The sequence below is a fragment of the Tribolium castaneum genome, chromosome 7, assembly GCF_031307605.1.
Source record: "Tribolium castaneum strain GA2 chromosome 7, icTriCast1.1, whole genome shotgun sequence".
In the NCBI taxonomy this organism is placed as follows: domain Eukaryota; kingdom Metazoa; phylum Arthropoda; class Insecta; order Coleoptera; family Tenebrionidae; genus Tribolium; species Tribolium castaneum.
In genome coordinates, this window is record NC_087400.1 from 2,904,192 (window position 1) to 2,925,590 (window position 21,399).

Sequence of the window (21,399 nt, forward strand, 5' to 3'; positions counted from 1 at the left end):
GGCAATATGTGAAGTGCGGGCCGGTCGCGTGTGCGATTTTCGGAAAAAAATTCAAAAAATTAATCCAAATCTAGTGACTTTTTGTGCGTGTGATTGTGGCGGGGTTTCCCCCACTTTTTAGTGTGAAAAAAAATTTGGTAAAAAAAAATTTTTTTGTGGAATTTTCCAAAAATGTACAAGGTGTTGAAATATATAATTTGCAAAATTTGCGCTGTTGGTGCAAAATACTAGTAATAATTATGTAAATGGAGATGAATCAACAGTGATGTAACTCACCTCGAGTTTATAAATAATTCCGATCTTGTACTTAGTTATTATTATTGTTATTTTTTTTTATTATTTTGGGATCAATAATTTGCACTCGCGCCCTTTGACGCTACCCGAGTTTATTTCCCTTTGTAGCGAAAATTATAATTAAGAGCGCATTTCTTGTAAATATTTTCTTTTGTGTTTTGAATGAAGCTACATTTTTCCCCCTTTTCTTTCGTTTTTTTTTTTTCACAAATCCTCTTATTTAATTCAGTGTCGTGTCCAACAAGCGAAATTGCTAATTGTTTTGAAAGAAATTTATTTAGAAACCGGCGACATGTCGAGAGTGATTTAGTCTAAAGTGGGCTTTTATGTGTTAATTAGTGGGCAAGTAAAAGTGGCTACGTACCTACAAATATTGAAATTTCATTTAACCTCAATTACTTATCACAGTGATAGCGTGTGTACGGGCAAAGTGGCCCCCAATGTGTGTTAAAGTGTAAATTATTCACAGTTTTTTTTTAATGAAGTATAGAATATTGTTTTTTTAGTTTTCTACCTTGTTTTATTACAATTGTAAAGTTAACAAACCAAACTAAATTGATAAATTTTACATAATGTATAAATAAAAATATTTTTTTACCAGTTTTTAATAAATTAGAACGAAAAAATCACCAAATTTGTTCGAAATTGACCAAAAATTTTTTTTTCCAAAAACTCATTTATTGCGCAAAATTTTTTTAAAAGCCAATAACTCAAAGAATTTTGTCAAAAATGATAATATTTTTGTAAGTTCCGAGGATTTAAGTACATTTTTAGACCAAAAATTAAGTTTTATTCTTGTTTTTATTAAATAAAATAAAACGAAAAAAAATACTAAATTTTGTCGAAAATGTTCAAAAATTTACCTTTTCTAAGCCTTTATTTAGCAAAAATTCAATTATTCGGCAAAATTTTTAAAAAAGTAAGCCAATAAGTCACAGAGTTATGTCAAAAATGTCGTAATTTTTGCAAGTTCTGAAGATTTAAACACGTTTTTAGACCAAAAATCTAGTTTTTTTGTTTTTATTAAATTAAAAAAAATTACTAAATTTGGTCGAAAATGACCAAAAATTTACCTTTTCTAAGCCTTTATTCAGCAAAAACTCAATTATTGGACAAAATTTCTTAAAAAGTAAGCCAATAAATCACAGAATTATGTCAAAAAAGACATTATTTTTCCAAGTTCTGAAGATTTAAAGACGTTTTTAGACCAAAAATTAGGTCTTTTTTATTAAAATAAAATGAAAAAATTACTACATTTAGTCGAAAATGACAAAAAATTTACCTTTTCTAAGCCTTTATTCAGCAAAAACTCAATTATTGCGCAAAATTTCTTAAAAAGAAAGCCAATAAATCACTGAATTATAATTCTGAGAATGTCAAAAATGATAATATTTTTGTAAGTTCCGAGGATTTAAGTACATTTTTAGACCAAAAATCAAGTTTTTTTCATTTTTTATTAAACTAGAACTAAAAGAAAATCACTAAATTTAGTCGAAATTGACCAAAAATTTTCCTCTTCCAAGCTTTTATTCAGCAAAAACTCAATTATTGAGCAAAATTTCTTAAAAAGTAAGCCAATAAATCACCGAATTATGTCAAAAAAGACATAATTTTTGCAAGTTCTGAAGATTTAAACACGTTTTTAGACCAAAAATCTAGTTTTTTTCTGGTTTTTATTAAATTAAAACAAAAAAATTACTAAATTTGTTCAAAAATGTCCAAAAATTTACATTTTCTAAGCCTTTATTCAGCAAAAACTCAATTATTGCACAAAATTTCTTAAAAAATAAGCCAAAGAATAATAGAATTTATTCAAAAATGTCATCATTTTTGCAAGTTCTGAAGATTTGAACACATTTTTAGAGGAAAAATCAAGTTTTTTTTTGTTTTTATTAAACTAGAACAAAAAAATCACTAAATTTGGTCAAAAATGTCCAAAAATTTACTTTTTCTAAGCCTTTATTTAGCAAAAACTCAATTATTGCACAAAATTTCTTAAAAGATAAGCCATTGAATCACAGAATTAAGTCAAAAATGTTATTATTTTTGCAAGTTCTGAAAATTTAAATACGTTTTTAGACCAAAAATCAGTTTTTTTTTCTTTTTTTTATTAAACTAGAACAAAAAAATCACTAAATTTAGTCGAAATTGACCAAAACTTTTCTCTTCCAAGCATTTATTCAGCAAAAACTCAATTTTTGGGCAAAATTTCGTAAAAAATAAGCCAATGAATAACAGAATTTAGTCAAAAATTTCATTAGTTTTGCAAGTTCTGAAGATTTAAATATGTTTTTAGACCAAAAATCATTTTTTTTTCTTTTTTTTATTAAACTAGAACAAAAAAAATCATTAAATTTTGTCGAAATTGACCAAAAATTTTCCTCTTTCAAGCTTTTATTCAGCAAAAACTCAATTATTGGGCAAAATTTCTTAAAAAGTAAGCCAATAAATTACAGAATTATTTCAAAAAAGGCATTATTTTTGTAAGTTCTGAAGATTTAAACACGTTTTTAGACCAAAATTCAAGTTTTTTTCTCGTTTTTATTAAACTAGAACGAAAAAAATCACCAAATTTGGTCAAAAATGTCCAAAAAGTTACCTTTTCTAAGTGTTTATATAGAAAAAACTCAATTACTGAGCAAAATTTATTAAAAAAAAAGCCAATAAATCACAGAATTACGTCAAAAATGACATTATTTTTGAAAGTTATGGAGATTTAAACAAGTTTTTAGACCAAAATAGTATATTATTATACAAGTTTTATAGGACATTCTATTGGAATACGAATGGTTTTGGAGCACGACGAAGGAGTGCCACAATTAAGACTTGACGCTGTTGACAGATCACACACTAGATTACTAAAAATAGTTTCACAATGAACCATATGAGAAACCAAAGTAGAAAAATTACGTTTTTTCCTGTTTTTTTTAAACTAAAACGAAAAACATCACCAAATTTTTGCTAAGTTTCTCAAATTAAAGAAAAAAAACTATAATTTTTTTCATTGTTTCTGACGTTTTAATCGCATATTTTTGAGTAAATCTGTTATAGTTTAGCTGTTCGGACAAATAGTTTCATTTTTTAATAGAATTTAAAATAACCACTGCATTAATTAGGCTTAAGTCCGCCCTTTTAAAGTCGAATTACGTTTACTCCAGTGGTCTAGTTTCATTCATGTCTTTTTAACGTAACAACGGTAAAACTGCAATTGGTTTTTGATGTTTGTCTCAGTCAAGCGTATCGCGTGCTATTTATACCTGTCCCAAGTGGAGAGAAAATATTTTATTGATAAGTGGAAATTATCCCATCACGTGTCACTCGAACCGAGAGAGGATGAAAAAAGAACATCGCCCTTCACAACGTGTAATTCCCCCGATATCATTATTTATCGATTAGTAACCGAATGGAAATTCGCTCCAAATCAATTCCGAGAGCTTAATACCGAAATCATTTGATCGTTTGTTAGCAGGATGTAAAATGTTTATGTCTTAAAAAAATATCCGTGGAGCACCAAAAATTGGGCTCACGTGCGAAATCATGCAAACTTACGTCAAGTATCTTGTAAAACGTGTTTTAGTAAGTTTTTGAAGCATTTTTTTTAATATGCCCAATTTTTGGTCCTCCCCGGATATTTTGGAGTGCATAAAAATTAGCGTTTTTTGACGCTAAAACAGCTAAATTTTGTTTTGTTGATACGAAACATGCAATAATTTGTAAGTGACCGGCGTGAAGCGGGTCAGAAAATCTAATAATTAATCTTGATTAAAATTATAAATTGTGACCAGATTAAGCCAAAGTGATTAGTTCATAGTCCCACAATTTTTCCAGCAAATAAACTAACATTTCCGAACATTTCTAGCGGACAAGACCCAGCTTATAAAATATTTAATGCTTTGTTAAAGACGAACAAAAGGTTAAAGGTCGGACGGAAATCCGGCCGCTCCAGGCCCGGTTAGGTTAAACCGGTTTGCATTCTACCAACTTTACGAAAAAATCGAAACTAGAATAAAATGGTCAAGTTTTTGGCCGAAAGCCAGTCGTTGAGTGCTAATAAATCATCGTTCAATGTTGTTTAACACCAGAGAGCATTTTTTCTTGCGCAACTTTCCTAATTTAAAGTTTAATGAGCCAAGTTGTAATCAAAATAATTTTTGTAGTTGGAAAGTTGGTTCCCAACGGTTCACACTCCAATCTTTTGATTTGTTTTTGCAAAAAACGTGTCAATGACTTGTTCCACAAGAAATTGCGAACAATAGAGTTATCAAAAATAGTTAAAGTATATAGTTTTTTAATTTTATTCTTAAGTCGTTTTTTTTTTCGTAAATCGAAAGTCAGCGCCCTGAAGGGTCAAATTTCCATCGATTTGAGCCAAAGCATGTTGTAATTTAGTCACAAATAACCGTGAAAAAGTTATCAAAAATTATTAAATTATATAGTTTTTTAATTTTTTTTCAAGTCAATTATTATTTTTTCTCATAAATCGAAAGTTAGCGCCCTGAAGGGTCAAATTTCCATCGATTTGAGCCAAAGCAAGTTGTAATTTAGTCACAAATAACCGTCAAAAAGTTATCAAAAATTATTAAATTATATAGTTTTTTAATTTTTTTTCAAGTCAATTATTATTTTTTCTCATAAATCGAAAGTTGGCGCCCTGAAGGGTCAAATTTCCATCGATTTTAGCAAAAGCAAGTTGTAATTCAGTCACAAATAACCGTCAAAAAGTTATCAAAAATTATTAAATTATATAGTTTTTTAATTTTTTTTCAAGTCAATTATTATTTTTTCTCATAAATCGAAAGTTGGCGCCCTGAAGGGTCAAATTTCCATCGATTTTAGCAAAAGCAAGTTGTAATTTAGTCACAAATAACCGTGAAAAAAGTTATCAAAAATTATTAAAATATATAGTTTTTTAATTTTTTTTCAAGTCAATTATTATTTTTTCTCATAAATCGAAAGTTAGCGCCCTGAAGGGTCAAATTTCCATCGATTTGAGCCAAAGCAAGTTGTAATTTAGTCACAAATAACCGTGAAAAAAGTTATCAAAAATTATTAAAATATATAGTTTTTTAATTTTTTTTCAAGTCAATTATTATTTTTTCTCATAAATCGAAAGTAAGCGCCCTGAAGGGTTAAATTTCCATTGATTTGAGCCAAAGCAAGTTATAATTTAGTCACAAATAACCGTGAAAAAAGTTATCAAAAATTATTAAAATATATAGTTTTTTAAATTTTTTTCAAGTCAATTATTATTTTTTCTCATAAATCAAAAGTTGGCGCCCTGAAGGGTTAAATTTCCATCGATTTGAGCCAAAGCAAGTGTAATTTGGTCACAAATAACCGTGAAAAAAGTTATCAAAAATTATTAAAATATTTAGTTTTTTAATTTTTTTTCAAGTCAATTATTATTTTTTCTCATAAATCGAAAGTTAGTGCCCTGAAGGGTCAAATTTCCATCGACTTGAGCCAAAGCAAGTTGTAATTTAGTCACAAATAACCGTGAAAAAAGTTATCAAAAATTATTAAAATATATAGTTTTTTAATTTTTTTTCAAGTCAATTATTATTTTTTCTCATAAATCGGAAGTTAGCGCCCTGAAGGGTCACATTTCTATCGATTTGAGCCAAAGCAAGTTGTAATTTAGTCACAAATAACCGTGAAAAAAGTTATCAAAAATTATTAAAATATATAGTTTTTTAATTATTTTTTAAGTCAATTATTATTTTTTCTCATAAATCGAAAGTTAGCGCCCTGAAGGGTCTAATTTCCATTGATTTGAGCCAAAGCAAGTTGTAATTTAGTCACAAATAACCGTGAAAAAAGTTATCAAAAATTATTAAAATATATAGTTTTTTAATTTTTTTTAGTCAATTATTATTTTTTCTCATAAATCGAAAGTTAGCGCCCTGAAGGGTCAAATTTCCATCGATTTGAACCAAAGCAAGTTGTAATTTAGTCACAAATAACCGTCAAAAAGTTATCAAAAATTATTAAATTATATAGTTTTTTAATTTTTTTTCAAGTCAATTACTATTTTTTCTCATAAATCAAAAGTTAGCGCCCTGAAGGGTCAAATTTTCATCGATTTGAGCCAAAGCAAGTTGTAATTTAGTCACAAATAACCGTCAAAAAGTTATCAAAAATTATTAAAATATATAGTTTTTTAATTTTTTTCTTAAGTCAATTTTTTTTTTCATAAATCGAAAGTTAGCGCCCTGAAGGGTTAAATTTCCATTGATTTGAGCCAAAGCAAGTTATAATTTAGTCACAAATAACCGTGAAAAAAGTTATAAAAAATTATTAAAATATATAATTTTTATTTTTTTTTTCAAGTCAATTATTATTTTTTCTCATAAATCGTAAGTTAGCGCCCTGAAGGGTCAAATTTCCATCGATTTGAGCCAAAGCAAGTGTAATTTAGTCACAAATAACCGTGAAAAAAGTTATCAAAAATTATTAAAATATATAGTTTTTTAATTTTTTTTCAAGTCAATTATTATTTTTTTTCATAAATCGAAAGTTGGCGCCCTGAAGGGTTAAATTTCCATTGATTTGAGCCAAAGCAAGTTGTAATTTAGTCACAAATAACCGTGAAAAAAGTTATCAAAAATTATTAAAATATATAGATTTTTAATTTTTTTTTCAAGTCAATTATTATTTTTTCTCATAAATCGTAAGTTAGCGTCCTAAAGGATCAAATTTCCATCGATTTGAGCCAAAGCAAGTGTAATTTAGTCACAAATAACCGTGAAAAAAGTTATCAAAAATTATTAAAATATATTGTTTTTTTATTTTTTTTCCAAGTCAATTATTATTTTTTCTCATAAACCGTAAGTTAGCGCCTTGAAGGGTCTAATTTCCATCGATTTGAGCCAAAGCAAGTTGTAATTCAGTCACAAATAACCGTCAAAAAGTTATCAAAAATTATTAAAATATATAGATTTTCAAGTTTTTTTTTCAAATCAATTATTATTTTTTCTTATAAATCGAAAGTTAGCGCCCTGAAGGGTCAAATTTCCATCGATTTGAGCCAAAGCAAGTTGTAATTTAGTCACAAATAACCGTGAAAAAAGTTATCAAAAATTATTAAAATATATAGTTTTTTAATTTTTTTTTCAAGTCAATTATTATTTTTTCTCATAAATCGTAAGTTAGCGCCCTGAAGGGTTAAATTTCCATCGATTTGAACCAAAGCAAGTTGTAATTTAGTCACAAATAACCGTCAAAAAGTTATCAAAAATTATTAAAATATATAGTTTTTTAATTTTTTTTAGTCAATTATTATTTTTTCTCATAAATCGAAAGTTAGCGCCCTGAAGGGTCAAATTTCCATCGATTTGAGCCAAAGCAAGTTGTAATTTAGTCACAAATAACCGTCAAAAAGTTATCAAAAATTATTAAAATATATAGTTTTTTAATTTTTTTTTCAAGTCAATTATTATTTTTTCTCATAAATCGTAAGTTAGCGCCCTGAAGGGTTAAATTTCCATCGATTTGAACCAAAGCAAGTTGTAATTTAGTCACAAATAACCGTCAAAAAGTTATCAAAAATTATTAAAATATATAGTTTTTTAATTTTTTTTAGTCAATTATTATTTTTTCTCATAAATCGAAAGTTAGCGCCCTGAAGGGTCAAATTTCCATCGATTTGAGCCAAAGCAAGTTGTAATTTAGTCACAAATAACCGTCAAAAAGTTATCAAAAATTATTAAAATATATAGTTTTTTAATTATTTTTCAAGTCAATTATTATTTTTTTTCATAAATCGAAAGTTAGCGCCCTGAAGGGTCAAATTTCCATCGACTTGAGCCAAAGCAAGTTGTAATTTAGTCACAAATGTCCATTTAAAACGTTATAAAAAAATTAGGAAATTATAGTTTTTTTCAACTAACTGTCTTTAATTTAAAAAATAAATGAAATATGTTGCCGTTTCATAGAATTTTCTCATTACATGACTCGTATAATGCGGCAGATGTCTGCTTGTTAGTTATTTTATCGCGCAATGCATAAAGTTGGCAGTATTGTTTCGTCTGAAAAGTTTATTGTCACAGCAAAGGCAATGTTTCATTGTTGGCGAATAATAAAAGAGATTGAATCGGAAATCGATGTGTGGGGAGTGCAGAAAAGACTGCTTACTTGGCCTTCATATTCTAATTACTTTTCCTCCCCCAAAATCAGACCTGATCCAATTAGTGTAATTCACCCCGCATCAATCTTAATACACCCTCTTGTTGGCATTTAATCGGAAATTCCTTTATGAAAATAAAAACAGAGCAGGCAGTGTTTGGTCAATTTTTAAAATTCCAATTCGCTCTCGACGTCATTTCATAAAAATGTAAAACAAAATAAAACTCAGTTGGAAGTAATTATTTTTACGTAGTTTGCGCGCAACTATTTTGTATATCACTGAAGGAAGGAAACACAGAGTGGTGGTCGGCCGTCTATAGTGTGAAACAATTTCCGGAGCGTGAAGCGTTTATCTTAAACATTCCAATGCGTGCCTTCCATCATTCAGCCCTATATCTCGACAATTTAATGCTGAAATGTTTCAAGCGACTACCAATAACTTTGCTAAATTGAATTGGAATCATGACGCCTATGTATTCATTAAGGGACAAGAGAAACGCGGCAAAGATAAATTTATTGTGACGCAAGATGTTCACTGGAAGAAATCAAGACTAGAAACCAAAATTGTAAAATTTTACGTTAAAGCGAAAGATAGCGCTCTAGAAAACAATAATTTCCAATAATTTGAACCATTACAAGTTGCAATTACTTTACAAATGGCCCTTCAAAACGACAGGAAATAATAGTTAAAAAATTTTACACTTACACAGATTTTTTCTACAACCATCAATTTTTTTCAAAAATTTTTAGATAGAGCCTTAAAAAGCAAACGTTCCAACAAACTGAATTGCAAGTAATTTTAATATACTTAAAAATGGCTGCTTAAGACGTCAGAAACAATAAAAAAAATATTGGTTTTTTGATAAGTTTTCATATAAAGTAGAGAAACGTGTGAAACTGGCAAAAATTTCGTAATTTTTTTATTTCATCGATTCGTTCGATGACTTCTCGCCTTTCTGTATCAATTTCCATAAACCATGGCTTGCCTTTCGGCCGTGATCTCGTCAAGACTCGCTCGAAATCTTAGTTTGAAAGTTTGCATTTTCCGAATTTTGACGTCTTGATGCATAATTCAAATTGTATTTTTTTCTTAATATCAAAAAATAGCGCTTTATAAAGCAAGATTTCCAACAATTTGAACCATAAAAAGTTGCAATTACTTTACAAATGGCCCCTCAAAATGACAGGAAATAATAGTTATATAATTTTACACTTACACAGATTTTTTCTACAACCATCAATTTTTTTCAAAAATTTTTAGATAGAGCCTTAAAAAGCAAACGTTCCAACAAACTGAATTGCAACAAATTTTAATTTACTCAAAAATGGCCGCTTAAGACGTCAGAAACAATAAAAAAATATAGGTTTTTTCACAAGTTTTCATATAAAGTAGAGAAACGTGTGAAACTGACAAAAATTTCGTAATTTTTTTATTTCATCGATTCGTTCAATGACTCCTGGCCTTTCTGTATCAATTTCCATAAACTAGAGCTTGCCTTTTGGCCGTAATCTCGTCAAGAATCGTCCAAAATTTTGGTTTGAAAGTTTGCATTTTCCCAATTCTGACGCCCTGATGCATAATTCATATTGTATTTTTTTCTTTAATTCGAAAAATAGCGCTTAAGAAAGCAAGATTTCCAACAATTTGAACCATCACAAGTTGTAATTACTTTACAAATGGTCCCTCAAAACGACAGGAAATAATAGTTAAAAAATTTTACACTTACACAGATTTTTTCTACAACCATCAATTTTTTTCAAAAATTTTTAGATAGAGCCTTAAATAGCAAACGTTCCAACAAACTGTATTGCAAGAAATTTTTATTTACTCAAAAATGGCCGCTTAAGACGTCAAAAACAATAAAAAAAATATAGGTTTTTTGATAAGTTTTCATATAAAGCAGAAAAACGTGTGAAACTGGCGAAATTTTCGTTATTTTTTCATTTTATCGATTTGTTCGATGACTCCTTGCCTTTCTGTATCAATTTCCATAAACTAGAGCTTGCCTTTTGACCATAATCTCGTCAAGAATCGTCCGAAATCTTGGTTTGAAAGTTTGCATTTTCTCAATTTTGACGCTCTGATGAATAATTCAAATTGTATTTTTTTCTTTATATCGAAAAATTGCGCTTTATAAAGCAAGATTTCCAACAATTTGAACCATCACAAGTTGCAATTACTTTACAAAATGCCTCTTAAAACGACAGGAAATAATAGTTATAAAATTTTACACTTACACAGATTTTTTCTACAACCATCAATTTTTTTCAAAAATTTTTAGATAGAGCCTTAAATAGCAAACGTTCCAACAAACTGTATTGCAAGAAATTTTTATTTACTCAAAAATGGCCGCTTAAGACGTCAAAAACAATAAAAAAAATATAAGTTTTTTGATAAGTTTTCATATAAAGTAGAGAAACGTGTGAAACTGGCGAAAATTTCGTTATTTTTTTATTTCATTGATTCGTTCAATGACTCTTCGCCTTTCTGTATCAATTTCCATAAACTAGAGCTTGCCTTTTGACCATAATCTCGTCAAGAATCGTCCGAAATCTTGGGTTGAAAATTTACATTTTCCCAATTCTGACGCCCTGATACTTAATTCAAATTGTAATTTTTTCTTTATATCGAAAAATAGCGCTTTATAAAGCAAGATTTCCAACAATTTGAACCATCACAAGTTGCAATTACTTTACAAATGGTCCCTCAAAACGACAGGAAATAATAGATATATAATTTTACACTTACACAAATTTTTTCTACAACCATCAATTTTTTTCAAAAATTTATTTAGAGCCTTAAAAAGCAAACGTTCCAACAAACTCAACTACAACAAATTGTAATTTACTCAAAAATGGCCGTTTAAGACGTCAGAAACAATAGAAAAAATATAGGTTTTTCTGCTAAGTTTGAATATAAAGCAGAAAAACGTGTGTGAAACTGGCAAAAATTTCGTTTTTTTTTTATTTCATCGATTCGTTCGATGACTCCTCGCCTTTCTGTATCAATTTCCATAAACAAGGGCTTGCCTTTTGGCCGTAATCTCGTCAAGAATCGTTCGAAATCTTGAGTTGAAAGTTTACATTTTCCCAATTTTGACGCCCTGATGCATAATTCAAATTGTATTTTTTTCTTTATATCGAAAAATCGCGCTTTATAAAGCAAGATTTCCAACAATTTAAACCATCACAAGTTCAATTACTTTACAAATGGCTCCTCAAAACTACAGGAAATAATAGTTATATAATTTTACACTTACACAAATTTTTTCTACAACCATCAATTTTTTTCAAAAATTTTTACATAGAGCCTTAAAAAGCAAACGTTCTAACAAACTGAATTGCAACAAATTGTAATTTACTCAAAAATGGCCGCTTAAGACGTCAGAACCAATAGAAAAAATATAGGTTTTTTGCTAAGTTTGATTATAAAGTAGAGAAACGTGTGAAACTGGCGAAATTTTCGATATTTTGTCATTTCATCGATTTGTTCGATGACTCCTCGCCTTTCTGTATAAATTTCCATAAACTAAGGCTTGCCTTTTGACCATAATCTCGTCAAAAATCGCCCGAAATCTTGGATTGAAAGTTTACATTTTCCCAATTTTGACGCCCTGATGCATAATTTAAATTGTTATTTTTTCTTTAATTCGAAAAATAGCGCTTAAGAAAGCAAGATTTCCAACAATTTGAACCATCACAAGTTGTAATTACTTTACAAATGGCCCCTCAAAACGACAGGAAATAATAGTTATATAATTTTACACTTACACAAATTTTTTCTACAACCATCAATTTTTTTCAAAAATTTTTAGATAGAGCCTTAAAAAGCAAACGTTCCCACAAACTGAATTGCAACAAATTGTAATTTACTCAAAAATGGCCGCTTAAGACGTCAGAAACAATTAAAAAAATATAGGTTTTTTTGATAAGTTTTCATATAAAGTAGAGAAACGTGCGAAACCAGCAAAAATTTCGTTATTTTTTTATTTCATCGATTTGTTCGATGACTTCTCGCCTTTCTGTATCAATTTCCATAAACTAGAGCTTGCCTTTTGGCCGTAATCTCGTCGAGAATCGTCCAAAATTTTGGTTTGAAAGTTTGCATTTTCCCAATTCTGACGCCCTGATGCATAATTCAAATTGTATTTTTTTCTTTAATTCGAAAAATCGCGCTTTAGAAAGCAAGATTTCCAACAATTTAAACCATCACAAGTTGTAATTACTTTACAAATGGCCCCTCAAAACTACAGAAAATAATAGTTATATAATTTTACACTTACACAGATTTTTTCTACAACCATCAATTTTTTTCAAAAATTTTTAGATAGAGCCTTAAAAAACAAACGTTCCATCAAACTGAATTGCAACAAATTGTAATTTACTCAAAAATGGCCGCTTAAGACGTCAAAAACAATAAAAAAAATATAGGTTTTTTGATAAGTTTTCATATAAAGTAGAGAAACGTGTGAAACTAGCAAAAATTTCGTTATTTTTTTATTTCATTGATTCGTTCGATGACTCCTTGCCTTTCTGTATCAATTTCCATAAACTAGAGCTTGCCTTTTGACCATAATCTCGTCAAGAATCGTCCGAAATCTTGGGTTGAAAGTTTGCATTTTCCCAATTTTGACGCCCTGATGCATAATTCAAATTGTATTTTTTTCTTTATATCGAAAAATAGCGCTTTATAAAGCAAGATTTCCAACAATTTGAACCATCACAAGTTGCAATTACTTTACAAATGGCCCCTCAAACGACAGGAAATAATAGTTTCAAAATTTTACACTTACACAGATTTTTTCTACAACCATCAATTTTTTTCAAAAATTTTAAGATAGAGCCTTAAAAAGCAAACGTTCCCACAAACTGAATTGCAACAAATTTTAATTTACTCAAAAATGGCCGCTTAAGACGTCAGAAACAATAGAAAAAATATAGGTTTTTTTGATAAGTTTTCATATAAAGCAGAGAAACGTGTGAAACTGGCAAAAATTTCGTTATTTTTTCATTTCATCGATTCGTTCGATGACTCCTCGCCTTTCTGTATCAATTTCCATAAACTAGAGCTTGCTTTTTGACCATAATCTCGTCAAGAATCGTCCGAAATCTTGGGTTGAAAGTTTGCATTTTCCCAATTCTGACGCCCTGATGCATAATTCAAATTGTATTTTTTTCTTTAAATCGAAAAATAGCGCTTTATAAAGCAAGATGTCCAACAATTTGAACCATCACAAGTTGTAATTACTTTACAAATGGTCCCTCAAAACGACAGGAAATAATAGTTTTAAAATTTTACACTTACACACATTTTTTCTACAACCATCAATTTTTTTCAAAAATTTTTAGGTAGAGCCTTAAAAAGCATACGTTCCAACAAACTGAACTACAACAAATTTTAATTTACTCAAAAATGGCCGCCTAAGACGTCAGAAACAATAAAAAAATATAGGTTTTTTGATAAGTTTGAATATAAAGCAGAAAAACGTGTGAAACGGGCAAAAATTTCGTTATTTTTTCATTTCATTGATTTGTTCGATGACTCCTTGCCTTTCTGTATCAATTTCCATAAACTAGAGCTTGCCTTTTGGCCGTAATCTCGTCAAGAATCGTCCGAAATCTTGGGTTGAAAGTTTACATTTTCCCAATTTTGACGCCTTGATGCATAATTCAAATTGTATTTTTTCTTTATATCAAAAAATAGCGCTTTAGAAAGCAAGATTTTCAACAATTTGAACCATCACAAGTTGTAATTACTTTACAAATGGCCTCTCAAAACGACAGGAAATAATAGTTATAAAATTTTACACTTACATAAATTTTTTCTACAACCATCAATTTTTTTCAAAAATTTTTAAATAGAGCCTTAAAAAGCAAACGTTCTAACAAATTGAATTGCAACAAATTGTAATTTACTCAAAAATGGCCGCTTAAGACGTCAGAAAAATAAAAAAAAATATAGGTTTTTTGATAAGTTTTCATATAAAGTAGAGAAACGTGTAAAACTGGAAAATTTTTTTTTATTTCATCGATTCGTTCGATGACTCCTTGCCTTTCTGTATCAATTTCCATAAACTAGAGCTTGCCTTTTGGCCGTAATCTCTCAAGAATCGTCCGAAATCTTGGGTTGAAAGTTTGCATTTTCCCAATTCTGACGCCCTGATGCATAACTTAAATTGTATTTTTTTCTTTAAATCGAAAAATAGCGCTTTAAAAAGCAAGATTTCCAACAATTTGAACCATCACAAGTTGCAATTACTTTACAAATGGCCCATCAAAACGACAGGAAATAATAGTTATATAATTTTACACTTACACAATTTTTTTCTACAACCATCAATTTTTTTCAAAAATTTTTAGATAGAGCCTTAAAAAGCAAACGTTCCAACAAACTGAATTGCAACAAATTGTAATTTACTCAAAAATGGCCGCTTAAGACGTCAGAAACAATAAAAAAATATAGGTTTTTTTGATAAGTTTTCATATAAAGTAGAGAAACGTGTGAAACTGGCAAAAATTTCGTTATTTTTTCATTTCATCGATTTGTTCGATGACTCCTCGCCTTTCTGTATCAATTTCCATAAACAAGGGCTTGCCTTTTGGCCGTAATCTCGTCAAGAATCGTCCGAAATCTTGAGATGAAAGTTTGCATTTTCTCAATTTTGACGCTCTGATGCATAATTTAAATTGTATTTTTTTCTTTATATCGAAAAATTGCGCTTTATAAAACAAGATTTCCAACAATTTGAACCATCACAAGTTGTAATTACTTTACAAATGGTCTCTCAAAACGACAGGAAATAATAGTTATATAATTTTACACTTACACAGATTTTTTCTACAACCATCAATTTTTTTCAAAAATTTTTAAATAGAGCCTTAAAAAGCAAACGTTCCCACAAACTGAATTGCAACAAATTGTAATTCACTCAAAAATGGCCGCTTAAGACGTCAGAAACAAGAGAAAAAATATAGGTTTATTGATAAGTTTTCATATAAAGTAGAGAAACGTGTGAAACTAGCAAAAATTTCGTTATTTTTTTATTTCATCGATTTGTTCGATGACTTCTGTATCAATTTCCATAAACTATGGCTTGCCTTTCGGCCGTGATCTCGTCAACAATCGTCTGAAATCTCGTGTTGAAAGTTAGCATTTCCTCAATTCTGGCGTCCCGATGCATAATTCATAAAATTCGATGACGTCGTTTTATGAGCGTCTGGATGCAAGTGTTCCAAATGCGCGCGCTCGGGCGTCGGGACGCAAGATAACAGAAGAACGGAGGGACGTCCAGTGGGTTGGCGGCAGCAGACTGAGTGGCGTCTCGTTGCAAAAGCTGCCGCCGCACGTGTATTTCTCTCAAATCCCACACAAAAAACGAACCAAACGCACAAAAAATCAATCATATCGTAACGATTTTCTAAAAATTTTGTGTTCGTCTTTGCAAGTGAAGTGCTAGTGCTTTTCGGTAATTAATTCTAAGTTTGTGCCGCAACGAAACTTAACACTAATTAGAACGAGATAAGAATAATTGAGTTTTTGACGAGCTCCATTTAAGGTTGGTAGGCGTGGTTGCGTTTGAAAACACTCTTTGACCTTAAAGAAGTGCGGCGTTTTTGCCCAAACGTCAATCAATCAATTTTAAATTTTGGTTTTGGGGCTGGAATTGATTTGGCTGTAGATGAAAAATTGAATCATTTTTAATTGGCTCGTCTAATGTAAGAAATACGCCAAAAAAGCGGGATAATGGAAAATGGTGGATGCGCCGGGATAACAATAGAGCAACAGATGAGAAAGCAATTTTTGATCAAGTTACCTGAAACCAATTTGATAAAACTTATCGGAAAACGTCAACTAATCGAAAGATAGCGCCCTAGAAAGCAAAATTTCCAACACTTTCAACTATTACAAGTTGGAATTTGGGCATAAATGTGTGCTAAAAACGTCAGAAAAATAATAGGTTTTTTTAAAACAGTCCTTGATTTTTATTTTAAATCAAAAATTGCGCTTTTGAAAGCCATATTGTCAAGAATTTAAACAACAACCAGTTGTCTTTTCAACACAAATGTTTGTTTAAAGCGTCACCAATAGTTAAATATTTTTAAAATTTTTTTGTTTTTTTCAAAAACAATAAGCATTTAATTTTTGTCTTAAATTAAAACATAGCGCCCTAAAAATCAAAATTTTCAATTGTTTAATCCTTGTTAATTGTCATTTAGTGAGAAATAATTATTTAAAACGTCGGAAACATACTTTTTGCAAAAAGTAGCCTTAATTTTAGCTAAATTTGAAGATAGCGCACTAAAAAACAAAATTTCCACCAATGTGGACTAGATCAAGTTGTAATTTTGACACATACGTCCGAATAAAACGTCATAAACAAACAAAAAATTATCCGTTTTTTAGTTCTTTCTATAAACTACAATCAATTTTAATCTACAATTTAATGATAGCGCCCTCAAGAATAAAATTTTTAATATTTTGAGCTTTTGCAAGTTGTAATTTATTCAAAAATATCTATTTAGAACGTCAAAAACGATTTAAAAATTATATATTTTTTTATTTTTTTTATACACGATCATTGTTTTTTTCTCAAAACGAATAATAACGCCCTAAAGAGCAAAATTTTGAACATTTTAGCGCATTTAAAGTTAGAATTAGGCCACAAATGGCCGTAAAAGACGTCAGAAATCTATCAGCTGTTTAGTTTTTTTTAGAGACATTAAGGTATTTTTGCGCTAAAACTAGAGATGGCGTCTTCGGAAACAATTTTTGTAACACATTGAGTTTTTGTTTGTTGTAATTTAACAGAAAATGATCGTTTAAGACTTCAGGAACATTTTTTTTTAATTTTTGTGAAGATAATCCCTAATTTTTTAACCACTGATTTTTTACTTAAATCGGAAAGCTAGCGCCCTAACAGACAAACTCTCTCACAATTTGAGCCCTCGTAGGTTTTTATTTGTCCACAAATGGCCGTTAAATAAGTTAGAAACAATTAAAAAAATATAGGTTTTTTTTTTTTATTCACGATATTTGTTTTTTTTTCTCAAAACGAATAATAGCGCCTTAAAGAGCAAAATTTTGAACATTTTAGCGCATTTCAAGTTAGAATTAGGCCACAAATGGCCGAAAAAGACGTCAGAAATCTACCAGCTGTTTAGTTTTTTTAGAGACATTAAGGTATTTTTGCGCTAAAACTAGAGATGGCGTCTTAGGAAACAATTTTTGTAACACATTGAGTTTTTGTTTGTTGTAATTTAACAGAAAATGATCGTTTAAGACTTCAGGAACAATTTTTTTTAATTTTTGTAAAGATAATCCCTAATTTTTTAACCACTGATTTTTTACTTAAATCGGAAAGCTAGCGCCCTAACAGACAAACTCTCTCACAATTTGAGCCCTCGCGGGTTTTTATTTGTCCACACATAGCCGTTAAATAAATTAGAAACATTTAAAAAATTATAGGTTTTTTATTTTTTTTATTCACGATTTTTGTTTTTTTTTCTCAAAACGAATAATAGCGCCCTAATAAGCAAAATTTTGAACATTTTAGCGCATTTCAAGTTAGAATTAGGCCACAAATGGCCGTAAAAGATGTCAGAAATCTATCAGCTATTTAGTTTTTTTTAGAGATATTAAGGCATTTTTGCACTAAAACAAGAGATCGCGCCTTAGGAAACAATTTTTGTAATACATTGGGTTTCTGTTTGTTGTAATTTAGCAGAAAATGATTGTTTAAGACTTCAGGAACATTTTTTTTTAATTTTTGTGAAGATAATCCCAAATTTTTTAACCACTGATTTTTTACTTAAATCGGAAAGCTAGCGCCCTAACAGACAAACTCTCCCACAATTTGAACCTTTGTGGGTTTTTATTTGTCCACAAATGGCCGTTAAATAAGATAGAAACAATTAAAAAATTATAGGTTTTTTATTTTTTTTTATTCACAATTTTTGTTTTTTTTTCTCAAAACGAATAATGGCGCTCTAAAGAGCAAAATTTTGAACATTTTAGAATATTTCAAGTTAGAATTAGGCCACAAATGGCCGTAAAAGACGTCAGAAATCTATCAGCTGTTTAGTTTTTTCTAGAGACATTAAGGCATTTTTGCGCTAAAACAAGAGATGGCGCCTTAGAAAGCAATTTTTGCAACACATTGAGTTTTTGTTTGTTGTAATTTAGCAGAAAATGATCGTTTAAGACTTCAGGAACATTTTTTTTTTATTTTTGTGAAGATAATCCCAAATTTTTTAACCACTGATTTTTTACTTAAATCGGAAAGCTAGCGCCCTAACAGACAAACCCTCCTAAAATTTGAGCCCTGGCGGGTTTTTATTTGTCCACAAATGGCCGTTAAATAAGTTAGAAACAATTAAAAAATTATAGGTTTTTTATGGCTTGCCACAGCTACGAACTTTTCAACGCTCCTGAGACAGGCGTCGAGTTAAAAGGAGCAAATACGATTTAAAAAAATTTACATTTGATGAACGTATTTCATCGTAAAAAGGCCAAAAAATTGGAATTTTCGTAGAAATTATTCAAACCGGGCGAATAATAATGAAAACGCCTTTTAAAAGTGCATAAATATTGCATAAACGTCTCGTAAAAGTGAAATAGCGCGTTTGAGATTTTACGAGTGTTTGGCCACTTTTTCGACTTGAAACACTTACGTCCAGTGTTGCCAACTATTTGTTTCAAACAATGGAGTCACTAATTAACCCGTTCTGTTGGCTCTGCTCTGCCACAATATGAATATATTTGCATTCAAATGAATAGCAACCGAAATAAAATAACAGGATCATTTCTCGACTCGGTTCCACTTTCCGAGGTGAAAAAGCGAGCGATTTTAGCCAATTTAGGGCCGTTGTGATAAGAGTTATCACAAGAGCAATGCGGTTTATTTCATTCAATTCAGCGGCTTATTTTCTGTATTATACCAGCTTTTCACGAAATTTAAAATTTTCAGTTTTTTTGCTAAAATTTTCTAAGTAATTTAACACTTACCTTCAAAAAGATGAAAAAAAATTTTTTTTTAAACTCACTCCAGTAATTTTTTATGGACTTCTACATGTCTTAACAACCCACAAAAGTTGTTAAAAGTCCACAAAAAGTCCATATATTCGATTTTTTGATGTTTGATTTTTTCAATTTTCGTCGCAAATTTTGTCGATTTTGGGTACCCGGAACATTTCTCGAGCAATAGCTCCGGAACTATTAGAGATAACCCTATGAAGTGTATTATCGTTGGAAAGCGCTTTAAATTATCTATCTTTTGCAAAAAAAAATATTGTTGTCTGACTAATAGTTTTCGAGAAAATGCAAATAAAAGCAAAAATTAGATCATATGCTCAAAAATTCATAACTAAAAAACTATTGGGAATTTGGCAATTTTCTTAATGCCAATCGATTCCCCGGATCATTTTGCATAGGTGTGAATCAAAATAGTACCACTTTTTAAAATAGTTTAGCCGTAAATAAGAAAATAAAAAAATTAAAAAAAAGTTAACACCCCCCCGTTAGAAATCGGTCGATTTTTAAAGTGTCGCAAAATCAAATGAAACCGATTCTATCTTATAGATTTTGATGTGCTCTTTCCGATCTAAAAAAGCGTTTTCTCCTAGCTCTTTTAGTTTGGCCGTAATCGGCCTTTGAAAATTGAAAATTTTTTTGCGAGATATCGCCTTGGATCCTATGCCATTTTGTAGAGTTTTTTTATTCCGGTTGTCCTCCATTTTTCCGTTTCTCGATATCTTTAATAGTTTGGCCGTAATTGGCAGTTGAAAATTGAAAAAAAGTGAAAATGGAAACCTTTTTTTGCGTTTTTCTCGGAAACTGTAAGACTTAGAGAAACGAACAAAAAACCATCTGATAGCGCTTATTTTTCTCTATTTTTTCGTCTAAACCCGGAGCCGCTCCGGGGAACGGTTCCGGCTACAGAGGCGATCAAAGTTTTTCACTAAAAAAATTCATAAAAAAAAAACTAAAAGTCGTAGAGCACTGCGGTTTGTTCGATTGAATTCTACGGCTCATTTTACATAATATATTAATTTTTTACAAGAATAAAAAATTTAAAATTTTTTGCCTAAATTTAGGGTAGCCATTTGTCATAGTGAAAAATTTTATTCATTAAAAAAATTCATAACTCGAAAACTAAAAGTCGTAGAGCAATGCGGTTTGTTCCATTGAATTCAGCGGCTCATTTTCTGTATTATACCAACTTTTCACAAGATTTAAAATTGCCAATTTTTTTGCTAAAATTTCCTGAGTAATACACTTACCTTCAAAGAGGTGAAAAAATTTTTTTTTTTTTAAACTCACTCCAGTAAATTTTTATGAACTTCTACATGTTTCAACAACCCACAAAAGTTGTTTTTAGTCCACAAAAAGTCCATATGTTTGATTTTTAGAAGTTTGATTTTTAAATTTTCGTCGCAATTTTTGTCGATTTTGGGTACCCGGAACTTTTGTCAAGCAATAGCTCCGGAACTATCAGAGATAGCCCCATGAAGTGTATTATCGTTGGAAAGCTCTTTAAATTATCTATCATTTGCAAAAAAGCTTATTGTTGTCCGACTTATAGTTTTCGAGAAAATGTAAATAAAAGCAAAAATTAGATCATATACTCAAAAATTCATAACTAAAAAACTATTGGGAATTTGGCGCTTTTCTTGATTCCAATCGATTCCCCGGATCATTTTGCATAGGTGTGAATCAAAATAGTTCCACTTTTTAAAATAGTTTAGCCGCAAATGAAAAAATTAAAAAAATTAAAAAAAAGTTAACACCCCCCCGTTAGAAATCGGTCGATTTTTAAAGTGTCGCAAAATCAAATAAAACCGTTTCTATCTTATAGATTTTGATGTGCTCTTTCCGATCTAAAAAAGCGTTTTCTCCTAGCTCTTTTAGTTTGGCCGTAATCGGCGTTTGAAAATTGAAAATTTTTTTGCGAGATATCGCCTTGAGTCCTATGCCATTTTCTA

The 21,399-nt window shown here is 29.8% G+C and overlaps 1 protein-coding gene across 3 annotated transcripts in view; it reads left to right on the forward strand.

Moving 5' to 3' along the window:
• RhoGEF3 (Rho guanine nucleotide exchange factor 3) overlaps window positions 1–21,399 on the forward strand; it is an 84,706-nt gene continuing 63,307 nt past the window's right edge. For 2 of the 3 annotated variants that reach the window (XM_064357964.1, XM_064357966.1), the window contains exon 1: window positions 15,709–15,974. The gene's annotated coding sequence lies outside the window, so the exon portion shown is untranslated. Of the gene's footprint in view, window positions 138–15,708; window positions 15,975–21,399 lie in introns of those variants that run through there. The other variant, XM_064357965.1, reaches the window with a different exon arrangement.